Source organism: Dromiciops gliroides, chromosome 4 (assembly GCF_019393635.1).
Source record: "Dromiciops gliroides isolate mDroGli1 chromosome 4, mDroGli1.pri, whole genome shotgun sequence".
Classification (NCBI taxonomy): domain Eukaryota; kingdom Metazoa; phylum Chordata; class Mammalia; order Microbiotheria; family Microbiotheriidae; genus Dromiciops; species Dromiciops gliroides.
Window position 1 is genome coordinate 284,565,762 of NC_057864.1, and position 26,592 is coordinate 284,592,353.

At 35.8% G+C, this 26,592-nt stretch overlaps 2 pseudogenes; one reads left to right on the plus strand and one right to left on the minus strand.

Annotated features, from left to right (window-relative positions):
- Nucleotides 1-5,029: 5,029 nt before the first annotated feature.
- Nucleotides 5,030-24,588, minus strand: LOC122755035 (annotated as a pseudogene).
- On the plus strand, nucleotides 24,575-25,310 carry LOC122725347 (annotated as a pseudogene).
- Nucleotides 25,311-26,592: the final 1,282 nt, after the last annotated feature.

Below are 26,592 nucleotides of genomic sequence, written 5' to 3' on the forward strand. Positions count from 1 at the left end.
TATTGACATTGATTTATACATTTTACACTGGTACATTTTACATAACTGTGAATGACACTTTTTTTTTTTAAGACTAGCATCATCTCCTTCCAAAATGGCAATAAAAAAAGCTCTGTAGTGGCAAACCCACAAAAAGACACTGAGATTATTTTTCAAATTAAAGTGGGCTGTACTGGGCTGTAAGCAGAATCCAACACCCAATCATGCTGACACAGACCCCAAACATGCTGCGGAAGGGAAATTTACCCACAGCCTCCAAATCAGCTGTAGCAACTGTGTCTTCTGGAACTAAGCTTACTGTCAGGTGAGAGGGCTGAACAGCTATCCTGGGAGGTGGAAAATGCAGGGGTGTCTGAGGGACCTGAGCAGGAGTTTGGATATCACACCCCAGCAGTGAACCAGGAAAAAATTTTGAGTGGCAGGAAGCCCAGGTGGGGAAAGGTTGCAGGCTCATCAAAACAAAAAAACCACCACAGCATTCTGCTGGCTGGTTAACTAGAAAGTTGGCTTGAGGTTACCTTCAGACCAGAGAACAGGCCAGGCAAGGGAAAAATCTACCCTCACTCAAACCTGAACACCTGGGACCCTCTAAAGCTTGACACAGTGTAGCTTGCAAATAGGGCCCCACCAAAAGAGGGAGCTAAAAGTCAAGTAAAAAAATGGCAAGATGAACAAAGAAATTTGACAACAATAGAAAGTTTCTTTAGTGACAAGGAAGATCAAAGTGCACCTTCAGAAGAGGATAACAACCTCAGAGCCCCTACATCTCAAAGCACTTGAAAGGGACATTGTAGAGAAAGTAGGAGAAATAGAAGGAAAATTTAGAGAAGTAGAGGAAAGAATGAAAAGAGAAATGAGAGCCATGCAGGAGAGTGATGAGAAAAAAGTCAACAGCTTGAAAAGCCAAATGTAAAAGGAGATAAAAAAGCTGTCTGATGAAAATTATTGCCTAAGAACTAGGATTGAGCAAATGGAAGCTAGTGAATTCATGAGAAACCAAGACACAGTAAAGCAAATCAAAATGAAGAAAAAATAAAGGGCAATATGACATATCTCCTTGGAAAAACAACTGACCTGGAAAATAGATTCAGGAGAGATAATTTGAAAATCATTAGACTACCTGAAAACCATGACCAAATTACAGTTTAGAAAGCATCCTCCAAGAGATAGTCAGGGAAAAATTGCCCTGATATTCTAGAAGCAGAAGGCAAAATAGAAATAGAAAGAACCCACTGATTACCTCCTGAAAGAGATCCCAAAAGGAAAACCTTCAGGAATATTATAGCCAAATTCCAGAGCTCCCAGGTCAAGGAGAAAATATTGCAAGCAGCAAGAAAAAAAAATTCAAATACTATGGAGCTCCAATAAGGCTAAAGCAAGGTCTAGAAGCATCTACATTAAAGGACAAGAGGTCAGAGAATATGATATTCCAGAGGGCAAAGTTACTGGGACTACAGCCAAGAATCATGTACCCAAAACTGGGCCTTCAATGAAAAAGAGGAATTTCAGGCATTTGTGAAGAAAATAATTTAACTGAATAGAAAATTTGGCTTTCTAATACAAGACCCTGGAGAACCATAAAAAGGTAAATTGGAAAAAGACTTCATGAGGGATATTGAAAGATCAAACTTTTTACCTTCCTACACAGTGTGGTAAAAAGTTTTAACAGTCGATTAGATTATGGAGAGATGCCAGGTGTTTTTTAGGACCACCCTTTTGGGGAGGAGACCAACAGCATGAGCTAAACACACCAGTCCACCTGCGACGCACACCAGATTGCCTGCTGAGCACTTGACTTCCGGGGTGCGAGCTTAAAAGGCAATGAGAGAATGGAAGTGGGGCCTTTTTTCCTGCTCTGCTGGTCTCCTGACTGCGCTGCACAGACAGATGCGGACTGGAGTTTGACTCGGCCCGGCTCTCGGTTAACAGCACGCGCTTGACTCAGTCTCTCTCCCCAAAGGTTGCCTTTGGTTTTTTGGTGAGTTTTATACAGAATATAGACTAAGCCTAGACTTAGGACGATTTGTATTGTATTTCTACTTTCCTATCCTTCTAATCAACATCACCTTGTGACTACCATACAATAAAAGGTCTATCTAGAAAACCAGAAGCTTCTTCCATTTACTAGTCTGGGAGATAAATTAAGGGAAAGGTTAAGTAGGGTAGATTTATGATCTAATATCCAATTTTAATCTCACAATGAGAACATAATACTTGAAATTCATAAGAACCTTTTCAATAAGGAATTCACAGAAGACACAAGTCTGAATATGTAGGGATGATATCTGTAAAGCATATATCTTTTGTTCTTTGTGGGAAAAACAGGGTGGGGTAACTTATGTCTGGGGCTGGATTTGAGCTTGGGGACTCCTGGGTCCAGGACTGGTGCTTTGTGCATTGTACCACCTAACTAACCCATGATGACATTTTAAAAATAGTGTTGAGTGATAGGAATAATAGACTGGGTGTGGTGAAAGGGGAGAGATGGTCTGAGGAGAGGTGGCTCACATGAAGGAAACAAGAAAAAAGCTTATGGAGGGGAGGGGAGGAGAAGAGAGGGGAAGGAGTGGGGGAGTGAGTGACCCTTAATATCATCAGAATTGACTCAAAGAGGGACTAACATACATACTCAAGTGGGTATAGTAATATATTTTTCCCTGAGGGAAAGTGGGAGAGGAGGGAAATAAGTGGAGGGAGAAGAGAGGAAGGAGGGAAGGGCAGATTGGAGGAGAAAACAGTAAAAAGCAAAACACTTTTGAGAAAGGTGAAGATGTTCTGCATTACTGCACAAGTATGACATATTGAATTTCTTGATTTCATAGGGTGGGTTTAAGAGTATAAAGAATTAATTGTTATTTGAGGGTTTTATGCCTTGCTGCACACTGGCCAATATTGCAGCAAGCCACTTAGCTAACATTCCCCAATTAAAAATTGGTCCCCACAGGAGGGAGGGAGGGAGAAAAATTTAGAACACAGAATTGGCTTAAAGACCTTAATATCATCAGGATGGACTCAAGGGGAGAATAACATTCACACCCAATTGGGAGGAGTAATCTATTTAACCCTACAGGAAAGTAGAAGGGGAAGAGGATAAGGAGGGAAGGCAAAAAAAGGGAGTGCAGAGTGGGGGAGGGGACAGTCAGAAGTAAAACTTTTGAGGAAGAATAGGGTAAAAGAAGATAGAAAATAGAGTATTTATCATGGGAAGAGAATGGGATGGAGGGAAATATTTATGATGATTGATTATAATGGCAAAACATTTGGTACTTTGCTGGGCTACTGTGAAGAAAATTCTTTGTCAAGTTTAAGGTACTACATACAGGTTATGATGAATGGGATACTATCAGAAAAACTGGAAGGACCTAAATGAACTGAAGCAGAGTGAAATGTATTGTATACAAAATAACAACAATAGTGTAAGATGATCTGCTGGGAAGCATGTGGTTATTTTCAGCAAGGCATTGATGCAATATAACCCTGAAGGATTTATGAAAATTGCAATCCAGGGGACAGCTAGATGGCACAGTGGATAAAGCACTGGCCCTAGATTCAGGAGATCCTGAGTTCAAATCTGGCCTCAGACACTTGACACTTACTAGCTGTGTGGCCCTGGGCAAGTCACTTAACCCTCATTTACCCACTCAAAGAATAAAAAGAAAAACAAAGAAAATTGCAATCCATCTACAGAGAAAGAATTGATGATATCTGAAAACAGATGGAAACACATTTTTAAAATTTTTTTCCTTGAGAATTCCTTAATCTGAAGTTTTGTTTTTTACCTGTTTTCTCTCACAACCTAGCTAATGTGGGAATGTTTTCCATGACTACTCATGTATAACTTATTTTTAATTGCTTGAATTCTTGTAGTTGGGGGTTGGGAAGGGAGGGAGGAAGAGAAATTGCAACATAAAATAAAAAAATTGATATCAAAATTTGTTTTTACATATATTTTGGAAAATAAAATTATAAAATAAATAAAATACAAAAATACAAAAAAAAAGACTAGCATCATGTTGAAAATAAAATGTTTTGTTATTCATTTTCAGATGTTCAAAAGAAGCTACACACTATGGTGAAGAGATATAGAAGACCACATTCTACAGATAATTATAATTCATTGAAAATGAAATATTATTTTCAGATATATCTTAATTTTATTTTTAATGTATGGAAAAGAATAAGCTTTTCCATAATATAATACAATAAGAAGATGATTGTTCATGAAACTAAAAAACTCACAACTTTCTATTCCTTACAAATATACAACAAAATTGTCATGCATTTTTTTTCTTTTTCTCCCATCTCCATCCTAGCTTCAAAAGCATAGGACATAAATAGGGATGTGTATACATACATACATACATACACTCACTTTATATATATATATACACACACACACACACACACATACATACATATACACACATGCACGTATGCATGAATGTATATATACATGTTATATATGTATATATGTATGTATTTATTATTCATTATGTGTGAATTGAATTCTATACATACCTCTATCACTTCTTTCTCTGGATGCAACTAGCATCTTCCTTCATATGTTCTTTATTGTTCATTTGGGCATTTATAATAGACAAAATTACTTATTTTCTTAAAGTCAGTCTTAAAACAGTATTGCTGTTACTGCATGCAATGTTTTCTTATGCCCAAAACATAGGTGTATTTTATTTTATTTTTAACTAAATTATCATTTATTTACTCTTTACGAGTTTGGAAAATGGGAACATAATATAGAAATATGAATAAATTTGTATTCAAACTTGCTAAGACAAGTTTAAATCTAGCCAACATTGTGGCTGTTAAAAATTCTAATTTCTTTAAAGCATTTTCCCCTTTACTAGCCCCAATTCACAATGATGTCTATCAAAGTGAATTAAAATATAATATCTGGTTTTGGCAATAATACATATAGGGAAGACCATCACCTTTAGTTCCTTGAATAGATTTTCTTAATGTTATCTTGTTCTTTATTTTGTCCATAGAGTTATTTTGTTATTGCTATTTTTCATTTTAAAATAGACATTCTTTTTGCAATTCTATACTTGAGAATAATAAAGTTTCCAGTCTCTGGGCTCCCTGTCTGACTGATTTCCCTATTTTGGGATGCTTTCACCTTTTCATGATGGAACCAACATATTTCCTTGATTTTCTGGTGCCTTAAAATAGGGTATATTCCAAATCCATGGATAATCTTTACTGTTGTAAATTTATGGATGCAAATCAAAGTATCAGATAAAGATGTAGCTGTCTCATGGATTTCTGGGAAGACTTTCCTCTTGATTTTGAAGTTATCCACTCCAAAGGGATAAAAAAGAATCCCATATTCATAAGATTGGATCAGAAGCTGGGTACCATTTTCCTCCAAAGTTCCCCAAGCAGCTTTAGAAAAACTTGCACTTGTGACAAAAAACCAAGACATCTTTGCAAAGTCTGGAGAGAGTCTCATATAAGTCTTTATGGGAGGCACAGTAATGGTACAACTAGCTGACCATCTGTGAAAATAGGAATGGAGATTAAAATGTTTCTCTGGGGTTGGTAAGCTGTTTGGAAGAGAGCCATTAGCAGTTTAGCCTTCCAAATTTTCCTGACATTTCTTCACCATAGGATAAACAAAATGGAGTGAGACATCATGCTGTCCTTGAGTCTTTCTAAAGTTTCCTGGAATCACCAGGCTGTCTTTAAATTCAGCATAAAGTCACTTGGACTGATCAGCTCCTAAGGAGCTGATGCTTGAAAACAGGCCTAGGCTAGGCCAAGATTTTTTGCTCAGGTAACAATGAAGCATGCTTTTTCAGAAGATTCCTGAGCTTAAAATGGCCCCAGTCTTCTTTATGGTTCCCTTAAAATCATCCAGCACTTGACCAGATAAGATAAATTATTTTTTTCATAAATGTCATGCTCATGGATATCTGTCCATTCTTTGATGAGGAGGAGCATTGTAAGCCATTAAGTAACTTATCAGATCAGATTTGAAGTTTGTTGGTGATACACCACAAGTACTGGGTATTCTATATGGTAATTGTGGATATAAAGGGTTGAGTCATATTCCTTGAGTTTTCTGTTTCCAGTCATCCTGAATAAAATTGGAAATATGGATGATAACACAAATGCCTTCTTCATATAACAGCAGCATCATTTTCACATGATGTCTTCCAAAATCAATATCCAACTTGGCCTGGCAAAGGCTTTGCCTGCTCCTGCAGTTGACACTTGGCTTCTCTTTTGTTTCCATGAATGAAGAATATGAGCTTCCACTACTTAGTACTCTTACTGAATAATAGTTAAACTGAGCTGAAGACAAAAGTGTCCCATACAAAGGAGGTGCTGCAGTTATACTACAGTATAACTCCCAAGACTTTAATGAGATAAAATCCGAATGGGTCATTTTCATCCAATAGGTACCAAGGTTTTGGAGCTTCATCTGAAGCCTCAGAGTCCTCTCCTGTCTTTGGGATGACAGGAAGTTGGAAATATCTGGTTCTGTGTTCAGATATTATTTTTGTTTTATTTTGTTTTGATGTGTACATTTTTCCCTGGATGCCTTGACTGGCTTTTTGGTTAGGACCCTTCATTGCTACTCACCAGACACCAGCCTAAATTTACCTGGGCACTTTCTGCCTTTTGAGAATGAGAATTAAGAAGTGGAATTTTTACTGATAATTTTCACTAGTGATAATTTCCTTTGGAAAGCATCTTTCAAGGTATCAGAACATGTGTATATGGCAACATCCTGTACATCTCACACAAAATTGGGCAGAGAACAGGTAGAAGGTTTCTCAATGCATCACTTTTCATCTTCACTTTCATCAATGCTGGAAACAGTCCATTTTCTGTAACTGTGTTTTGAGACATATTTCTGTTACATAACTGCTTTCTATTTTGAGTTATCTTTTTCAAATCTCACAAGGGTGAGTTTCAGAAAACTGGAGTTATATTCCCTGTTCTGCCACAAACCCTGCTGTGAGACCTCAGGCAAGTCTATCTCTGAATATCAAATCCTTCATCTTCTGTATCAGCAGAAGCAATCAGTAAGTCTTTCCCTCTTCATAGTTCAAACTCGGGCCCACTCCTATAGGCATTTTATTAATTTTTTGGAGGTAATTACAGATTTCTCTCCAAAATGAATGCATCATTTTATAATTGCATAAACAATGAACTGGTTTTCCAATTTTTCCATATCCTCTCCCATATTTGACACTTTAACACACACACACACACACACACACACACACACACACATAAATTTCCACAACTTTTTTATATTTTAGGTCTCCCAAAGACTGTATTGTGTTGTCCTTTAAATTTTAAGCTGGTGGATTTAAAATGTAGTCTTGCAATGATATAAGCATTTGTGATTTTATTAGCTAATTCAATTAACTGAACCTATTATAGGTGCTTGCATTACATTTAGCATATTTTGGGGGGGATGTCATGAGGGTATCAAGAAGCTATATTGGCTCAAATTATCAAAATAAATTGCTTTACATTGATATGTAGTCCTTTAAATATTACTCTGTTTTCACTATTGATCAGAGAAATACAAATTAAAACAACTCTGAGGTATCACCTCCCACCTCTCAGAGTGGCAAATATAACAAAAAAAAGGAAATGTTGGAAGGGATGTGTGAAAAACTGGGATGCTAATCCACTGTTGGTGGAATTGTGAAAAGATCCAACCATTTTGAAGAGCAATTTGGAACTCTGCCCAAAAGGCTGTCCAACTGTGCATACCCTTTGGTCCAGCAATAGAATTGCTAGGTTTATATCCCAAAGACATCACAAAAAAAGGTAAAGATCTATTTGTACAAAAAATATTCATAACACCTTTTTTATCATGACTAGGAATTGGAAATCAAAGGAATTCCCATCAAGTGGGGAATGACTAAATAAGTGGTGGTATAAGATGGTAATGGAATATTATTGTGCTATAAGAAATGACAAGCAGGATGATTTCAGAAAGGCTTGAAAAGACTTGTATGAACTGATGTATAGTGAAGTGAGTAGAACCAGGAGAACGTTGTGCACAGTGACAGCAATATTGTTTGATGAAGAACTGTGAAGGACTTAACTATTCTGAGCAATACAATGATCCAAGACAACTCCACAGGACTAATGATGAAGCATACTATCCACTTCCAAGAAAAGAACTCATATTGATTGAATACAGACTGAAGCATGCTATTTTTCATTTTCATTTTTAAAATTTTATTCAGGATTCTTTATAAAAATGACTAATATGGTAATGTTTTATATAATTGCACATGCATAATATACATCTGAATGCTTACTGCCTCAGGAGAAGGAAAGGAGAGGAAGGGAAGAAGGGATAAAATTGGAAACTCAAAATTCTAAATAAATATGTTTAATATGAAAAAATAAAATAAAATTATTTTTAGTAGAATGACTTTAAGTATCATATAGTTATCTATGAAAGAAGACAGAATATTTTGCATGAATATGCTTACATGTATAAAATTACAAGTAACTCATGAACTCAATGTTAAAATGTTAGTCATTATTCCCTGATTAATCTTTGTTTGTTTTTGCAGGGCAATGAGGGTTAAGTGACTTGCCCAGGGTCACACAGCTAGTTAAGTGTCAAGTGTCTGAGGCTGGATTTGAACTCAGGTCCTCCTGAATCCAAGGCCAGTGCTTTATCCACTGCGCCACCTAGCTGCCCTCCCCTGATTAATCTTAATGATTGATCATATATGTAATGAAACATGATTTCTTCATTATGTTGTTTTTCTTGTTCTTTTTCATGTTTTTGTCCTCCTTATTCTTGTTCTTTTCTTCTTTACCTTCCTCTTCTTTTTTCTCTTCCTCTTCTGCTTCCTCCAACTTCTTTTGTTATTCCTTTTACTCCTCTTCTTTCTCCTCATGTTCCTTTTCCTCCTCTCAGGTTCCCACAATTACTGCATGAACTAGAGTCCACAGTATCCCTCCAAATATATACTACCATTAAATCAATTTATATTGACCAAAATAAGGTTACTTCAATACTTAGAAGCCTGCTAACATACCCTATTGGTTTATATAAAACAACTATTTCAATTTCTTTAGCCTAGAGACAGATAAGTTACTTTATTTTGTTGGAATGAAAACCATCTTATTCTAATATGTTTTAATAAGATGGGTAGGCCTAGTCTATGTTACACAGATTTGTGAAACTCTACATTTACTTGAAAGCTCATTGCTATAATATTCACTACTGGCCTCTGTTAATGCCTCATCTTACTTTGTTCCCTAAGGCTATAATAGAGACTTACAAACTCTTGCAGATTCTACTAAGCTAAAAATATTTGAGTGTGGTCCATGCAATAAGTTATTGATTTATATTCTAAGTCAATACCTATAGGAAGTAGAAAAGACTGAGTATAAGAAGGCTAATAACTAGAGATGATGTTTTTTTTTCAGTCAGTACAACTCAGGGAGACCATCTACAAAGATATGTAAGGTCTAAAATCTGGTAAATAGAGTGAAAACTGATAAATTATGAATCCTTGGCAGATAGTTCAAGCAACTAGTCAGCAAAATAAACTGGCATAGCCAATTCAGGGATGGACTAAGTATATAATTTCCTTCATTTTTTTAATTTAAGAAATAATGTATTTAACGATAGTATATTCTCCAAAAATTAGTATGATTAAATATTGTTTTCCTTTGTAATATTATTTTTACCGGGAAATGTTTTCTAAAATGTGGTCAGGTGTGCAATGCAATGGCCTTTCAAAACAAAGGCATTTAGGTTATAGGTACGCTGTTGATTCCATTGCAAAATCACTAATATAAATAGTAATAATGATAGCAAAAATAGATGTTCTCAATTATTATTCTACACCAACTGAAAGCAAAATAAGGGTGAAGCCTGGGGAGAGCTAAGGATTAGTCCCGCTAGATATAAAAACAGAAGCATTATTATTAAAAAATCAACGTGCAAATACCAGTTTCATGTATATAACTCTTTTGATCATAGATGTTTTATCCCCATTTACCCTGGGCACCTCAGAACCATAGAGCAAAGATATGCACTTGGGAAGGTCTGCACAGATTATAAATATTTGTGTATGTATTTTGAAAGAAGAGAGAGATGAATCAGACAGAATCTGTGAAGTATTTGTGGGTAAGGAATGCAAAGTATAAACAAGACAGCAGGTTGGAAACATATTTGGAACAGGAGAATATAAAAGAAAAAGAGGAGGTTATATGCTTTGAAGGTTGAGGTATTCATATTGCTTTGCATTTTTGAAATCTGCTTTTGTTGAGATACCTGACACACAATTTGAGTCTGTGAAACATGGTTTTCAAAAGTTGATTTGGAGTTTCTGTCAGATTTTATTTATTTTTCATAATGTCTTTATGCATCATTCTGCTGGTTATAGACTTGTGAGCCACATATTTGTTTACCTTTTACTTATTCATTCATTTGTTTATCTGTTTTGTGCATTCATTCAATCATTATTTATCCATTTATCAATTCATTTATTTGTTTACTTATTTATTTCTTTATCTACCTATTTATTTATTTTGGTTGATTTTTTTGTTTACATTTTTTATTTATTTAATGGTTGATTTATTGATTTGTTTGTTTGTTTCTACCTTGGACTTTGGTCTTTCACTCTTTCTTTAAAATTCCCAGCTTCTTGTTTCTGGTTTCCCTATTCATTCTTCATCTTCTCCCATTTACATGGTAATACAACTACTCTAAAGCTGAGCCACCTCATCCTTGAATTGTAATACTGAATTCCATCTCAGGTAATATCTGTAAAGTCCCCTGCAGTTCACTATAAGACTTTTCTGTCTAGCAGACTAAATTTGTTCTTTCCTAGGAAGGATAACTTGCATGTGTGTATTATATATATTTTTAAAGTCACCTAGTAAATGATCAGCCTCTCAGTTTTAGTCTTAATATTTAGAAGTATTCTGTCACTTCAACTTTACTCCATATCTTTTCAGTCTTTTATAATATATCATAGGTCAAACATTCCTTCAAAAACTCACTAGTGTGTTCTGTAATAATATGGATGATGCAGTTTTGATTAACCATACTAGATTTGAGGTCCCATTGAAACTGGAATACTAAGCACAGAAAATGAAATGAAAAAGATACATTGAAGAAAAATGGTAATAAAAGTAGTAGAGGGAAAAAGCACATATGAATATACCTCTTGTACTTTGAGATGCTTCTCTGATGTCACAATCAAGAACCTTCCTGCCTTGCTCACCACTTATTTCTCTGTCATAAATCAAGCATTGTTTTCCAGGGAAGAAAGACTCACCAAGTTTATTGTCCTTAAATTCTATTTTATCATGAATCCAAATCCTGTTAACTATTCAATCACCTGGTTCAAAAAAGTTGTTGGTGATAAGCTTCTTTGTCATTAAGTGATCTAGTTCTCAGATAGCAGGGACAGTCTGTTCTGAGCACCATGCTCAAAGCCTCTACAAGTTGGTTGGGACCCAGCAGAGCTTGTGTTCCCCTGGTATAATCTTTGACACTCTATAATATGATATGACATTAGTAGTGTCAGTTGCCTTAAGAGTGATATAACTTTGTAGAATCATACTATATTTGAGATCCTATTGAGAACAACTGGTACAAAAACACCATTAAACAACAGGTAAATTTGCATACCATTGTTTGACACCAAATAAATTCAGGCAATATTGAAGTTTTGTTAGTAAGGGTTTAAAAAGAAAACAGTGTCACCTTTTTCAGTACTAGATTGGTAACCCTTTCATGACAAGAGGATGATAAGGATGATAATTGAGATTATTCAATTAGAAAGAACTATAAGCTTTACAAAGCATTTTCTTTAGAATACCCTTTGAAGGATCAAATATTTTCATTCTCTGACATATTACAATACTAAAGTTCAGCAATTTAAATCAATAAAAATGGTGACACAAGTAGAAGCTACTGAGGTAAGCACTAAAAGTATATGTACTGCTGATGATTTTAAGGCCTGTTCTGGTTGTGATCCAAACAAATGGAGGGAGTAATCACATTAATGAATACAGATATCCATTGAAAAATTGAAATTCCCTAAGATATAGGAATAAATATTTTGACTAGAGAAATAGTCAAGAGTAACAAAAATAACTGGGAGTCATTGCACGTTCATTATTAGGACATTTTCATGAACCTATTTCATTTACATTTTTGCTTATACAGAATGATTCTCTAAATTCTTCATACTCTGTCTTGCCTCCATGTATTTACTTTCAATATTCATAATGCCTGAAATATTCTTTCATTCTTTCCCATCCAATAACTGTTTATTAAAATCCTACATCCTTAAAAACTGCTCACATATGACCTTTTCCTTGAAACTTTCCATTTTTTTCATGGTATAGAACTGGTCTATGTCCTATGAATATGTGTGACAATTACTATTTTTAATGCTTTATTCTTTTTTTCTTTTTCAATTTTTTTCTATTTAGAATTTTATTTTCCAAATTACATGTAAAAACAAATTTTGACATCAATTTTTTAAAACTTTGTGTTCCAACTTCTCTTCCTCCCTCCCTTCCCACCCCCACCCCAAGAACTCAAGTAATTTAATATAAGTTATAAATGAGTAGTCATGGAAAACATCTCCACATTAGCTAGGTTGTGAGGGAAAACAGGTAAAAAAAAAAAACAGATCAAGGACTTGTCAAAAAAAAATGTTTCAATCTGTTTTCAGATACCATCAGTTCTTTGTAGAAAGATTGCAATTTTCATAAGTCCTTCAGAGTTATATTAGATCATTGCCTTGCTCAGAATAACCACATACTTCCCAGCAGATTATCTCATTTCAATCTGCTTCAATTCATGTAGGTCTTTCTAGGTTTTTCTGATAGTATCCTCTTCATCATAACTTTTATATAGTACCTAAAACTTGATGAAGAATTTTCTCCACAATAGCTCAGCAGAGTAGGGACCATACATTTTGCAATTATAGAAAACCATCATAACAATTTCCTTCCATACTATTCCCTTCCTATGATATTTACTATATTATCTAACTTCTTTTACCTTATTCCTCCTGAAAAGTGTTTTACTTCTGACTTCCCCCTCCCCTGCTCTGCCCTCCCTTCTTTCACCCTTCCCTCCTTATCCTCTTACCCTCCTACTTTCCTGTAAGGTTAACTATATTACTCCTCCCAATTGGGTGTGTATGTTATTCCCTCCTTGAGCCCACTCTGGTGAAATTAAGGTCTTTGAGCTAATACTGTGTTCTAAATTTTTCTTCCTCCCTCCCTCCTCAATCCTCTCTATGAAATCAAGAAATTCAATATGTTATAGATGTGCAGTAATGCAGAATATCTTCACCTTCCTCAAAAGTGATTTGTTTTTTTACTGCTCCCTCCTCCTATCTTCCCTTCCCTCCTTCTCCTCTTCTCCACCCTCTCCCCCTTTTCTCCTTCCCCTCGCACTTTTCCTCAAGGCAAGATATGTTACTATACCAACTTGGGTATGTATACTATTCCTGCTTTGAGCCAATTCTGGTGATAGTAAGGTTCACTCACTTCCCCACCCCTTCCTCCTCTTTCTCTCCCCTCCATAAGATTTTTTCTTGTTTCCTCCATATGAGTCACCTCTCCCCAGTCCACCTCTTCCTTTCCCCTCCCCCAGAATATTCTCCTACCCCCTAAATCCTAATTTAAAGATATCATCATGGGTTAGCTAGATGGCACATTAGACACAGCACCAGCCCTCAACCCAGGAGGTCCTGAGCCCAAATCTAGCTTGAGACATAAAACACCCCACCCTATTGGACGCACAAAGAACAAGGATAAATAAAAAAATAAATGCTTTACAGATATAATCCCTTCATATTCAGTTCATACCTTTGTCCTCTATCTAAAGTGTATTCCTTTCAGCTACCCTAATACTGAGAAAGTTCTTATGATTTTGAAGTATTATCTTCCCATGTAGGAATGTAAACAATTTTATCTTTTAATATCCCTCATGATTTCTTTTTCTGGTTTACCTTTTTATGCTTCTTCAGTGTCTTGTATTTGACAGTCAAATTTTCTATTCAGTTCAGTTCTTTTCATCACAAATGCCTGAAATTCCTCTTTTTTATTGAAGTTCCATTTTTTCCTCTGAAAGATTATACAAAGTTTTGCTGGGTTCATGATTCTTGGCTATAGTCTCAGGTACTTTGCCCTCTAGAATATTACATTCCATTCCCTCCTACCCTTTAATGTAGATACTGCTAGATCTTGTTTTATCCTTTTTTTGTAGCTCCATAACATATGAATTCCTTTTTTCTAAGTGCTTATAATATTTTCTCCTTGACCTGGGAGTTTTGGAATTTGGCTATAATATTCCTGAAGGTTTTCCTTTTGGCATCTCTTTCAGGAAGTGATCTGTGGATTCTTTTAATTTCTATTTTACCTTCTGCTTCTAAAATATCAGGGTAATTTTCCCTGACAATTTCTTGAAAGATGATGTCTAAACACTTATTTTGATCATAGTTTTCAGGTACTCCAATGATTTTAAAATTATCTCTCCTGGACCTATTTTCTAGGTCAGCTGTTTTCCCAAAGAGATATTTCATATCACTCTCTATTTGTTTATTCAATTGGTTTTGCTTTACTGTGTCTTGGTTTTTCATAAAGTCACCAGCTTCCATTTTTTCAATCCTAATTCTTAGGCAATCCTTTTCTTCAGAGGGCTTTATATTTGCTTTTCCATTTGGCTTTTCAAGTTGTTGAGGTTTTTTTTTTCTTTTTTTTTTTCATTTTTTCGTGGGGCAATGAGGGTTACGTGACTTGCCCAGGGTCACACAGTTAGTAAGTGTCCAGTGTCTAAGGCAGGATTTCAACTCGGGTCCTCCTGAATACAGGGATGGTGTTTTATCCACTGTGCCACCAAGCTGCCCCTTGTTGAGTTTTTTCTCATGACTCTTCTACATGGCTCCCATTTCTCTTTCCATTATTTCCTTCACCTCTCTAAATCTTCCTTCTATGTCTCCTACTTTCTCTTCAAAGTTTCTTTTGAGAGCTTCCATGGCCTGAGACCAATTCATATTTTTCTTGGAAGCTTTAGATATAGGGGCCTTGAGGTTTTTATCCTCTTCTGAGGGTGCACCTCAATCTTCCTTGTTGCTAAAGAAACTTTCAATAATTCTCAACTTCCTTTGCTTGCTCATCTTTCTGTCTTTTACTTGACTTGTAACTCCCTCTTATAGTGGGGCCATAATTCCAAGCTACACTCTCCCAAGCTTCAGAGAGTCCCAGATGTTTGTGTTTGAGGGAGGGCATTTTTTTTTTGTTTTTCTGGCAGAGTGTTGTGGTGCTTCTTAGCTCTAATGAGCCTGGGCCCCTCCCTCACCTGGGCCTCCTACTGCTCAAGATTTCTTCCTAGTTCCCTGCTAGGTTGGGATAGCTGAATTCCTCCTTAGGTCTTCCAGACACCCCTGTATTTCCCCCTCTAACCAGTTGTTCAGCCTTCTCACTCAACTGACTGTAAGCTTAGTTCCTGAAGACACTTGTGCAGCAGCTGATTTGGAGGCCTAGGGTTAAGTTCCTCTGGCACTGTATGCCTGGGGTCTGTGTAGGAATGATCAAGGGATTCGACTCTTCTTGCAGCCCAGCATGGCCCCCTTTAATCTGTCTTTGGCTGGAAACAATCTCAGCCTGTCTTTTTGTGGGTTTTTCTGATCCAGGGTTTGTTTTGTTGCTGTTTTTGACGTAATTGTGTCGGATGCTGTGTGTTTATTGTCTTTCCTCCACCATCTTGGCTCGATCCCCTCTCATTTTTATTCTTACATTATTTTATGTTATGTTTATTTGCTGCCATATATTTACTACTTTTGTTACTTTGCAAGGTTCTTGAAATCTAAGGCTGGTCTATTAATCTTTGTACACCTTCAGGGATTAACAATTCAAATATAAAGCTTATACTTATTAGTATCTATTGACTTTCTAAAATTATCTCTGAATTTTAACATTGTATGACCATTTTTGAAATATTATTTGGATTTTTTCTTAAAGGTTTTATGCTATGTATATGGTTTTATGCTATAATGGAAATGATCATAATCTAATCTCAAAATGGATAACTCATAATGGATAAAATAACTCTGTTACAACAATTATTGGTTTCCTTTGGTTTCAGTCTGGATGTGTGATTTCATGAGTATAACTAAATCTCAATATGTACATTTCCACTACTGATTTAAATCAGCAAAATACCAGTAATTTATTATCTTCAAGAGTTTTCAGGGGATTTGAGAAGTGACTTACCCAATTTCCCAAAAATTTCTGTGTCTAAGGTTGGAGTTGAATTAATCTCTTCTTGACTAGGAGAGCATTGTTAAGTCTACCATGCTTTCTCTTCATTATTTCTAATGTTTTACTTATTCACACTTTGGAGAAGGCAAGTGTATTCATTGCTATTTGTTAGAACCTTCTTGCAAAGGGCTTTGGATAACTGGAAGTTTAGATATTTCACTATTACCATGCTCTGACTAGGATTCTTTGTATTCATTTAATGAAAAGGATTATGTGTCATCAGAAATTTCATTAAACACTCCTGTTCAGCCAGGTCGCTAAATTTACTTAGACAATTGTTTCTGCAGAAATTACTGACAGGACTGTCCGATTATCACTAAGGCTGTCTTGTAACCTGCTAATTTCCAAAGATTCCAGAGCTCAAGTGCCAACCTTCTACTGTATTCCAGTAGAAAGTGAAAAGTAAAGTAGTGAGACATTTAATAAGTTCTACAAATCTCCATTACAACTCATTACAGCTTTAAAAATGGGAAAATATTTCTCTACTGCTGTTTTCCTACTGCTTTTTCCCCCCCTGCAATATTTCCAACAGCCAAAATTTATTTTAGATGAAGAAAGAACCTGCTGTGGATTTCTAACCTCTGAAGGTGAGAAATATATGCAATATCTTAAGTCCTAATGATTATTTTTCTTTAGTAACTCACTGCTTAGAAAAGAAGTATCTTAGGTATTATTCATGCACAAGGCTAATATATGAATACATGCATCTGTGGATTTCATTTCCTCATCCAGTTGCTATAAACAAATAAATTAATTCTATTTATCTATCAAATTGAAATTTCAAAATAATAAACTGATTGGCCATATTTTCCTTTTTAACTTTGGGATTTTGAGAAAGAATTGAATGATTCATTACAATATATATAGAATGACTATCATGCAAGTTCATGAATAGTTCTTATCTCTGACAAAAGATGCAAAAATAAAGAAAGATGAAGTATTATCTAACTTCTGCCAAAATACCCCATCAATCATTGTTTGAGTGAATGGAATATAATTGTATTTCTATGAAGGGTTACAGAAAAGTAATGGTTCTACTTGTAGAAGTTTTGGGGAAAAGCATAAATTCCTGTAATACCTTTTATGTTCAGTAATTTCATCTATAGATCAACTAATTAATGTTTTCTATAATCAGTACATAATAGGCATACAAAGGAGTAAGAAAAATGTTCTTTGTCTTTAAGGAATTCACAATTTGAATTGGGAATAAAATTTATGAAAATTATATATATATATATACATATACATATGTGTATGTGTATACATACATATATTATAATCTATTTTAGAAATTAATCTGTCTCTTAAATTACTTTGATTTGTATTTTTAATTTTATCAATTAATAAATTAGTCAAATTAATAAATCAATCAATGTATACCTGCCCACATATTTGAAATTATATATATAGATAGATAGATACATATCTGCCTATATTTATATCTGCCCAAGTTTTCAACAATAAATTGATATCTATACAACTTTGAAGACTTGAGGAGATATTTTATATATGATTGCAATTTGTTAGAAAACGGGGAAGGGGGAGTATAGATTACTTAGAATGGCATAGATCTGTAGGAAAATCAAGATTACCAAAGCCAAGATAAAGCTAGTTTACAATGAATACTCAAGAGAAAGGGAAAGGGGAAAAGGGAAGAAGAAAAGACAAAGTATAATACAGAAATAACAGAAAACTGGAACTCAACATAAATCAAATGTTAGAGGATACTGAATGTATATAGAAGCAAAATACGTAGATTTCAACCACTGTTCTGCCATTGCCTAGTGAAGTGAACCGAAGCAAATTATATAATTATACTCTACTTAGTATAAAAAAATTTATTCTCCACATTTTATAGGATTATTATGAGGATTAAATGAAATAACCAATATTAGGTAGTTTTAAAATACTCCATAAATGTCAGCTGTGTTTATTGCTTTAATTGTTTCTTCTTTTTTTTTTTTTTCTTGGTGAGGCAATTGAGGTTAAGTGACTTGCTTAGGGTTACACAGCTAGTACATGTCAAGTATCTGAGGTCAAATTTGAACTCAGGTTTTCCTGACTCCAGGGGCGGTGTTCTATCCACTGTGCAACCTAGCTGCCCCTTTAATTGTTTCGTAAGATTCTTTCTTACTTCTCCTAGACAGGCCATTTTATATGAGAGAAGTATCAGAACTTAATGGATTACAAACTGGCCTCAGAGCCAGAAAAACCTGGGTCCTAGTATTGCAGCTTCATGCTGGCCCTATTTCCCTGGACTTAATGGAGCTTTCCCTAGACAGTGAACTGTTCAAGTTTCAGATAAAGTGATGACCTGAATTGAAAGAAGTAATTTCCTTATCATAAAGTTCCTCAAATCAGTGACCTCACAGATATATTTCCAACTCCTCTACATATGCCATTCTTGCCTCAGTTCTAATCCCTCATATGTAAATGTTATCTATCTGCTGTGTAGGATTAACTAGTACAGGTAGCCTCCCATGACACTTATTGGCTGACACATAATATACATCTGGCTTTATTTATAGAAAAGAAAAACCGGGGCAATTGAATACTAGGCTTGCTCTTTGTTTTGCTTTTTTTCCCCTTTCTGGTCCCACCTTTCCACTTCCAATTCCCCATTTTTTCCATCTAATTTATTGTACCAGCAGAAAGTAGAAGAATTGGGCAAACCAATTTAGATGCAGAGAAAATGACACATTCTAATAAAATATCAACCTAATAAGGCTTTTATGTATGCCTAATGAGAAATTAGAAATATTTGTTTTCCCTTGGGGCAGGAAGGGCAGGAATCCATCATTTGTCTTCAGCACAGTATACCACGAGTACAAAATGCTTTATTTATTATAATGTATTCATAGCCTCTACAGCACACTGTGCTTCCCAGTTAATTAAATAATTGTCTAATTTATTTCCTTTCCTGTTGTGGTGTTTCCTCTTGTTCTTAGGGAATCTGAGATATTTTTAATATATTTGGTCAAAGGAAAAGATAAACTGCTTCATTTTGGGAAGCACTTTTTAACTCTGTCACAGGAAAAGAAGTTCTTTCAAAGTACCAGAGAGACCAATTTACAAGTGGAAAGTTAGTTACCTTAATATTTCAAAGATTAGCAATTTCTATAGTGTCAGGATATTCCTGTACCCTCTCCATTGTAGCATGTCACTATATCGGTGGGCGTTTTCATCAGTATCTAAAGTTATTTATCACCCAATGACTACTGTGCTAGTAATAAGCCTGTTCTAATTTAACTCAGCTTGTACTCAGAGGACAGAAACACATAGCTCATGACTAAGCTAACAGAGTCTACTTAGCTCAGTGTCAGTCTGCCATGGCTTTCATTTTTTCAGTTTGAAAATATCAAGAGCCTGGGGTAACCTCAATACATTGGTAGTCAGAGCCCACAGCTCAGGGGAAATATATAGCACATCATCAAAAAGAAATTGAAGTCCTTTGGGTTGATTTCTAATGCAAGAGAAATTGACCTATACATTATGCCTATACAATATACCTAAAAAAGTGCCCATGCATTATGCTTTACCCTTTTTAAACTTCCTGATATATTATCATACTGATCAATGTTGACCTTGTTCCTTCCCAAATTTCATCAACTTGAATTTTTTGCTATACAACTGTAATTGAATTTTTTTCCTTTGGGTCTGGGACTATCTATTTTTCTATCTATCTTTCTTTCTTTCTATCTAATCTATCAGTCTATCTTTCTGTCTGTCTGTCTATTTATTTATTAATTTATTTGTTTAGCTGTTCATATAATTTATTTGCCTATCTATTTATTCATTTATCTATTATTTATTTATACCTTTACTTATTTATTTGCTCATCCATTTATTTATTTAGATATTCATTCATTAATTTATTTATCTGCCTATTCACTTATTTCTTCAAGTATTTTCTTGCATTCCTTTGTTTGTTTGTTTATTTTTTTAATTTTTTAAAATTTATTTTGGCTATGACCCAGGTTCTGTTGCTTCTGAGGATATTAGACTCTGAATTTGGACTGACTGAAAATTCCATGACCTTCAACCCCTGACTTGTTTATTTCCTTCAGTAAAGAAATTATCCACTAAACTTTAGCACAATTTCCATAACATGACATGACTTTGGATAATAGATTTAGAGCTGATAAAGAGATTAATGATTATGTTGTCTAACATCTTGTTTTATGCATATGGAAAATGAAGTGCACAGAGATTGTGACTTGCCCACTATATGATAGTAATTATTTGAAATTTTCCCAGACCTTTAATGAAATATCTAGATCTTTCCAAACTTGATACCCATTGTATTGCTCTTATTCCATATTGCCACATTTGATAAGGAATATATTCTCTTAAGCATTCTGGTCTGCAAATTCATGTTTAAGGGTTTATTATAGTAGTGGGAGCTATAATTGGATATAGTATTAAAAAAATTGGCAAAGGTCAGAGGACCTGAACTCTCCTAAAACTGATTAGCTATGTGACTGTGATTAGTTGATTAGTTCACTTCATCTCAGCTCAGTTTTCTCATTTATAAAATGAGGGGTTTGGAATATGCAACACATAAACTTCCTTTCATCTCTTTTAGAAAATCATTATTAAAGATGAATTTCTTGGGAGGACCCAGAGACAAGTTTCAGTCCCAACCATCCACTTCAGAAAGCCTAGTTCTTTTTTTTCCCCAGTTGTCTCCAATAGTCTTTTATTTGGGTGCTGGCAAAAGTGAACAAGAGGGAGAAGATGACATGGAGATATCTTTCTTCTGGACAGGAAGGGAGGCCAAAGCTTTTACAGAGAATGAATGGGGTGACTACCTGACAATGGAAAGTTCCCTTTGGGGGTGAGGAAAGTTTGAATGACAGGTGGGAAGTTTCTTTTGGAATGATAGACCTGACCTGTGCAGTTCTCTCTGTCTCATAGCTCAGGTAGTAGCCACATCCAACTGACTTTCCTGCTATAGAATTCAATCTCCCACTACTTTTTCTTTTTTAATCCTAAAAGCATTTTATTATTTTTTAGTTACATGTAGAGATACTTTTCAACATTTGTTTTTATAAGATTTCTAGTTTCAAATTTTTCTCCCTCTTCCCTCCCCAAGACAGCAAACAATCTGATATAGGTTTGTGACGATTGGAATGAAGCCACCTGCTGGAGACTTACTGTAGAAGAGTTCTGCCCATGAAGTGAAGGTCTTTGAGGGCAAGACCAGGAGTCTTTTCTTTGGCGTCAGGAAGTGACGCAGACTAGTGGGAGAAGGAAGGAAGAGACTGGCGCTCAGTCTCACGCTCTTTTCCTGAGGACGCTGGTGGAGAGGGGAGCTAGAAATGTGCTCTCCCTTTAATAGATAGAGGAATCTAGGCCTTTCTCTCTCTCTTTACCAAACTCTTATTCTCCTTAATAAATGCTTAAAAGTCTAACTCTTGCTAAAGCTTATAATTTATTGGTGACCACTCATTAGATATTTTAGACAGTTTAGCTAGAATTTTAGCCCTTAACAGGTTATATATGTACAATCACATTAAACGTATTTCTGCATTAGTCATACACTGAAAGAATAATTAGAGCAAAATGGAAAAAAATAGAAATAGTATGGTTCAATCTGCATCTAGATGCCACAGTTCTTTTTTACTGGATATGGAGAGCATTTTCCATCATGAGTCCTTTGAAACTATCTTGGACCATTGTATTCCTGAGAAGAGTCAAGCCTATCACAGTCAATCAACACACAACATTGTTGATATTGTGCACAATGTTCTCCTGGCTCTGTTCATCTCATTCAGCACCAGTTCATGTAATTACTTCCAGGTTTCTCTGAAATCTGCCTGTTCATCATTTCTTTTTTTTTCTTTTTTAGTGAGGCAATTGGGGTTAAGTGACTTGCCCAGGGTCATACAGCTAGTAAGTGTTAAGTGTCTGAGGCTGGATTTGAACTCAGGTACTCCTGACTCCAGGGCCAGTGCTCTATCCACTGAAGCACCTAGCCTCCCCGACTGTTCTTCATTTCTTAAAGCACAATAGTATTCCATTACATTCAAACACCACAACTTGTTCAGCCATTCCCCAACTGATGGGCATCCCCTCAATTTTCAATTCCTTGCCACCACAAAAAGAGAAGTTATAAATATTTTTGTACATGTGGGTCCTTTTTCCTTTTTATGATCTCTCTGGGGAAAAGACCTAGTAGTGGTATTGCTGGGTCAAAGGGTATGCACAGCTTTATAGACCTTTGGGCATAGTTCAAAATTGCTTTGCCAAATGGTTGGATCAGTTCACAGCTCCACCAACAATGCATTAGTGTTCCAATTTTTCCACAGTTTCTCCAGCATTTATCATTTTCCTTTTTTGTCATATTAGCCAATCTGATAGGTTTCAATGGGTACCTCAGAGTTGTTTTAATTTGCATCTCCCTAATCAATAGTGATTTAGAGCATTTTTTTTTCATATGGCAATAGATAGCATTGATTTCTTCATCACAAAACTGACTGTCCATATCCTTTGAACATTTCTCAATTAGGGAATGACTTACATTCTTATAAATTTGATTCAGTTCCTGATATATTTTAGAAATGAGGCTTTTATCAGAAATACTGTCTATAAAAATTGTTTCCCAGCTTTCTGCTTCCCTTCTAATTCTGGATGCATTGCTTCTGTTTGTACAAAAACTTTAATTTAATATAATCAAAATCAATCATTTTCCATTTCATAATATTCTCTATCTAATGTTTGGTCATAAACTGTTCTCCTTTCCATAAATTTGAGGGGTAAACTATTCCTTCCTCTCCTAATGCAGTTATGATATCACCTTTTATGTCTAAATCATGTACCCATTTTGAGCTTATTATTGTATAAAGTATAAGATTTGGGGCTATGCCTAGTTTCTGTCATACTACATATCCAGTTTTCCTAGCAGTTTTTATCAAATACTGAGTTCCTATCCCAGAAAATGGAGTCTTTGAGTTTATCAAACAGTACATCACTATAGTCATTTACTACTGCGTCTCCTCTGTCTAACCTATTCCATTGATCCACAACTCTATTTCTTAGCCAGTACCAAATAGTTTTGATGACTGCCTCTTTATAGTAAACCTTCAGATTTGATACAGCTACCCTACCTTCCTGTGCATATTTTTTCAATAGTTCCCTTGATATTCTTGACCTTTTGTTCTTCCAGATAGATTTTGTTATTTTTCCTAGCTCTATAAAATAATTTTTAGGTAGTTTTGTTTGCATTGGCTTTCTGCAAAAATGTTTTAATTTAATGCAGAGTGGGTTATTTTGACTACATTAAATTAAAATATTTTTGTACAAACAAAGCCAATACAAACAAGATTAAAAGGAAAGCCGAGGGGCGGCTAGGTGGCGCAGTGGGTAAAGCACCGGCCCTGGATTCAGGAGTACCTGAGTTCAAATCCGGCCTCAGACACTTGACACTTACTAGCTGTGTGACCCTGGGCAAGTCACTTAACCCCCATTGCCCTGAAACCCCCCCCCCAAAAAAAAGGAAAGCCAAATGCTGGAAAACAACTTTTGCAAACAGTGTTTCTGATAAAGACCTCATATTTAAAATATATAGAGAACTGAATCAAATATATAAGAATACAAAATGTTCTCAATCACTACTGATTAGAAAAATGCAAATCAAAACTACTCTGAGATACCACCTCACACATGTCCAATTAGCTAATATGACCAAAAAAAGGTAATTGATAAAGTTTGGAGATGTGGTAAAGTTGAATTGATCCAACCATTCTGGAGAACAATTTGGAACCATGCCCAAAAGGCTTTAAAACTGTACATATCCTTTGCACCAGCAATACCACTACTACGTCTATATCCAAAAGAGATCATAAAAAGGCAAAAGGAATCACATGCACAAATAAATTTATATCTGCTCTTTTTGTGGTAGCAAAGAATTGGGAATTGAGAGGATTCCTGTCAATTGAGGAATGGCTAAACAAGTTGTGGTACATGCTTTCAATGGAATACTATTGTGCTTTAAGAAATGATAAGCAGGCCAGAAGTGCAGGGAAGGGGAGTCGCTGCGGTTTCCTGCTTCAACAGTGCTTGAATGGAACCCGCTGCTCAATTCCCGGGCAGAGCCACCCTTAGCCACCTCTCCACCTTCACCTCCACTAACCAACACTTCTCCATTCGAGCAGCAGCTGCCCACCTCAGCCACCCCAGCCGTCGCCTCCGCTGCCCCAGCCTCAGCCACTTTGCAGCTGCCTCCTCCCTCCACCTCCTCCTCTAAGCCGCCTCCACCATCTCCGCTGCCATGACGACCTCATCTCCCTCTCAGGTGTGACAGAACTACCACAAGGACTCTGAGGCCACCATCAACCGGCAGATCAACCTGGAGCTTTACGCCTCCTACGTCTACCTGTCTATGTCTTACTACTTTGTCCAAGATGACATGGCCCTGAAGAACTTTGCCAAGTATTTCCTGCACCAGTCCCACGAGGAGCGGGAGCACTCTGAGAAGCTGATGAAGCTGCAGAACCAACGAGGTGGCCACATCTTCCTTCAGGACATCAACAAACCAGACCGAGATGACTGGGAGAGCAGACTGAACACAATGGAGTGTGCTCTGCACTTGGAAAAAAATGTCAAATCAGTCTTTACTGGAACTGCAAAAGCTGGCAACTGACAAAAATGACCCCCATTTACGTGATTTCATCAAAAACCCACTACCTAGACGAACAGGTAAAGTCCATCAAACAACTGGGTGATCACATAACCAACCTGAGCAAAATGGGGGCCCCCGATTCTGGCATGGCAGAATATCTTTTTGACAAGCACACCCTTGGAGACAGTGACAACAAGAGCTAAGCCACACACCTGGCTTCCCCCACACCTGGGAACTGTAGGCTCCACTCCTCCTGTCTTTCAGTGCATGCATATTTTGGTTATTTGACCTTTTCATAATCTGTACCAAAAAACTACCACCATTTACATCCCAATAAAGGGACTTGGTACTGATGAAAAAAAAAAAAAAGAAATGATAAGCAGATAGATTTCAGAACAACCTGGAAAAACATACATGAATTAATGCTGAGTGAAGTGAGCAGAACCAAGAGAACATTGTACACAGTATCAACAACATTGTGTGATGATCAACTGTGATAGAATAAACTCTTCTCAGCTATGCAATTATCCAAGACAATGCCAAAAGACTCATGGTGGAAAATGCTCTCCACATTCAGAAAAATTACTATGGATTCTGAATCCATATTGAAGCATACTATTTTCACTTTTGTTGTTGCTTTTTTGTTATTGTTCTTGTTTATTCTTTCTTGCATCATTTTCCCCTTTTATTCTGATTGATATGGAAATATGTTTAACATGATTGTAATGTAAAACCTATATCATATTGCTTTCTGGTCTTGGGAGAGGTGAGGGTAGGGAGTGTAGGAGAAAACAATTGGTACAATAATGTCATTAAATGTAATTGAGAAAAAATAAAAGCAAAAATTAAAAAAAATTAAATTAAATTTTAAAAAAAGAATCGATCAATATATAATGACTTATCTCTATCAAAAGAGGATAAAACCCTTGGCCATGCTGGGGTCTCTTTGCCTCTCTTGCCCCTCTCTCTGGCCTTGCTCTTGCTTAGTGTACATCTTCCTTTTAGGACTATGTAGGTATGAAGGCCTGAGACCATGCAAAGTTAGGGAGCCATGTGGTCAATAATTTACTAGTATCCAATATTGATTACTTATAAATGCTTACTTCCAAAATGGGTGTAATAGCAATTAATTTATAAAATATAGTAGTAGAAATAATTTTAGAAAACACAGCTCTAATATTCTAGGACAGCAGAAAAAGGAACAAATATAATCTTAGAATGTATCAAGAGAGCCATAATATTCAGAAGTTTAGGGTACTGCTCTATAGACCATATCATAGTATCATAGATTTATAGCTGAATTCGAATTTAGAAGTCGTCTAGTTTGGCCTGCTCCTTTGCATATGAGAAATTCAAGGAATTTGTCATATTGAGTATTGAATTTCATATTGAATGTTATATTATAGAAGGTCATTTTTAAAGTGGAAGGTATCCTGGGAAGAGTGATATCAAAGGCAGTCTTATAGAAGGATCAGTTGAGAGATGAATAAAATGGAGGGTGTTTATTATGTTTAGATAAGATGTAACATGGCATAGTAAACAGAGAACTGGCTTTTCAAGAAGGAATTCCTACATTGAAGTTCCTCTTCTGACACCTACTGACTATTTGACCTTGGCCAAATCACTTAGCCTCTCAATTTCCTATGCAACTTTCT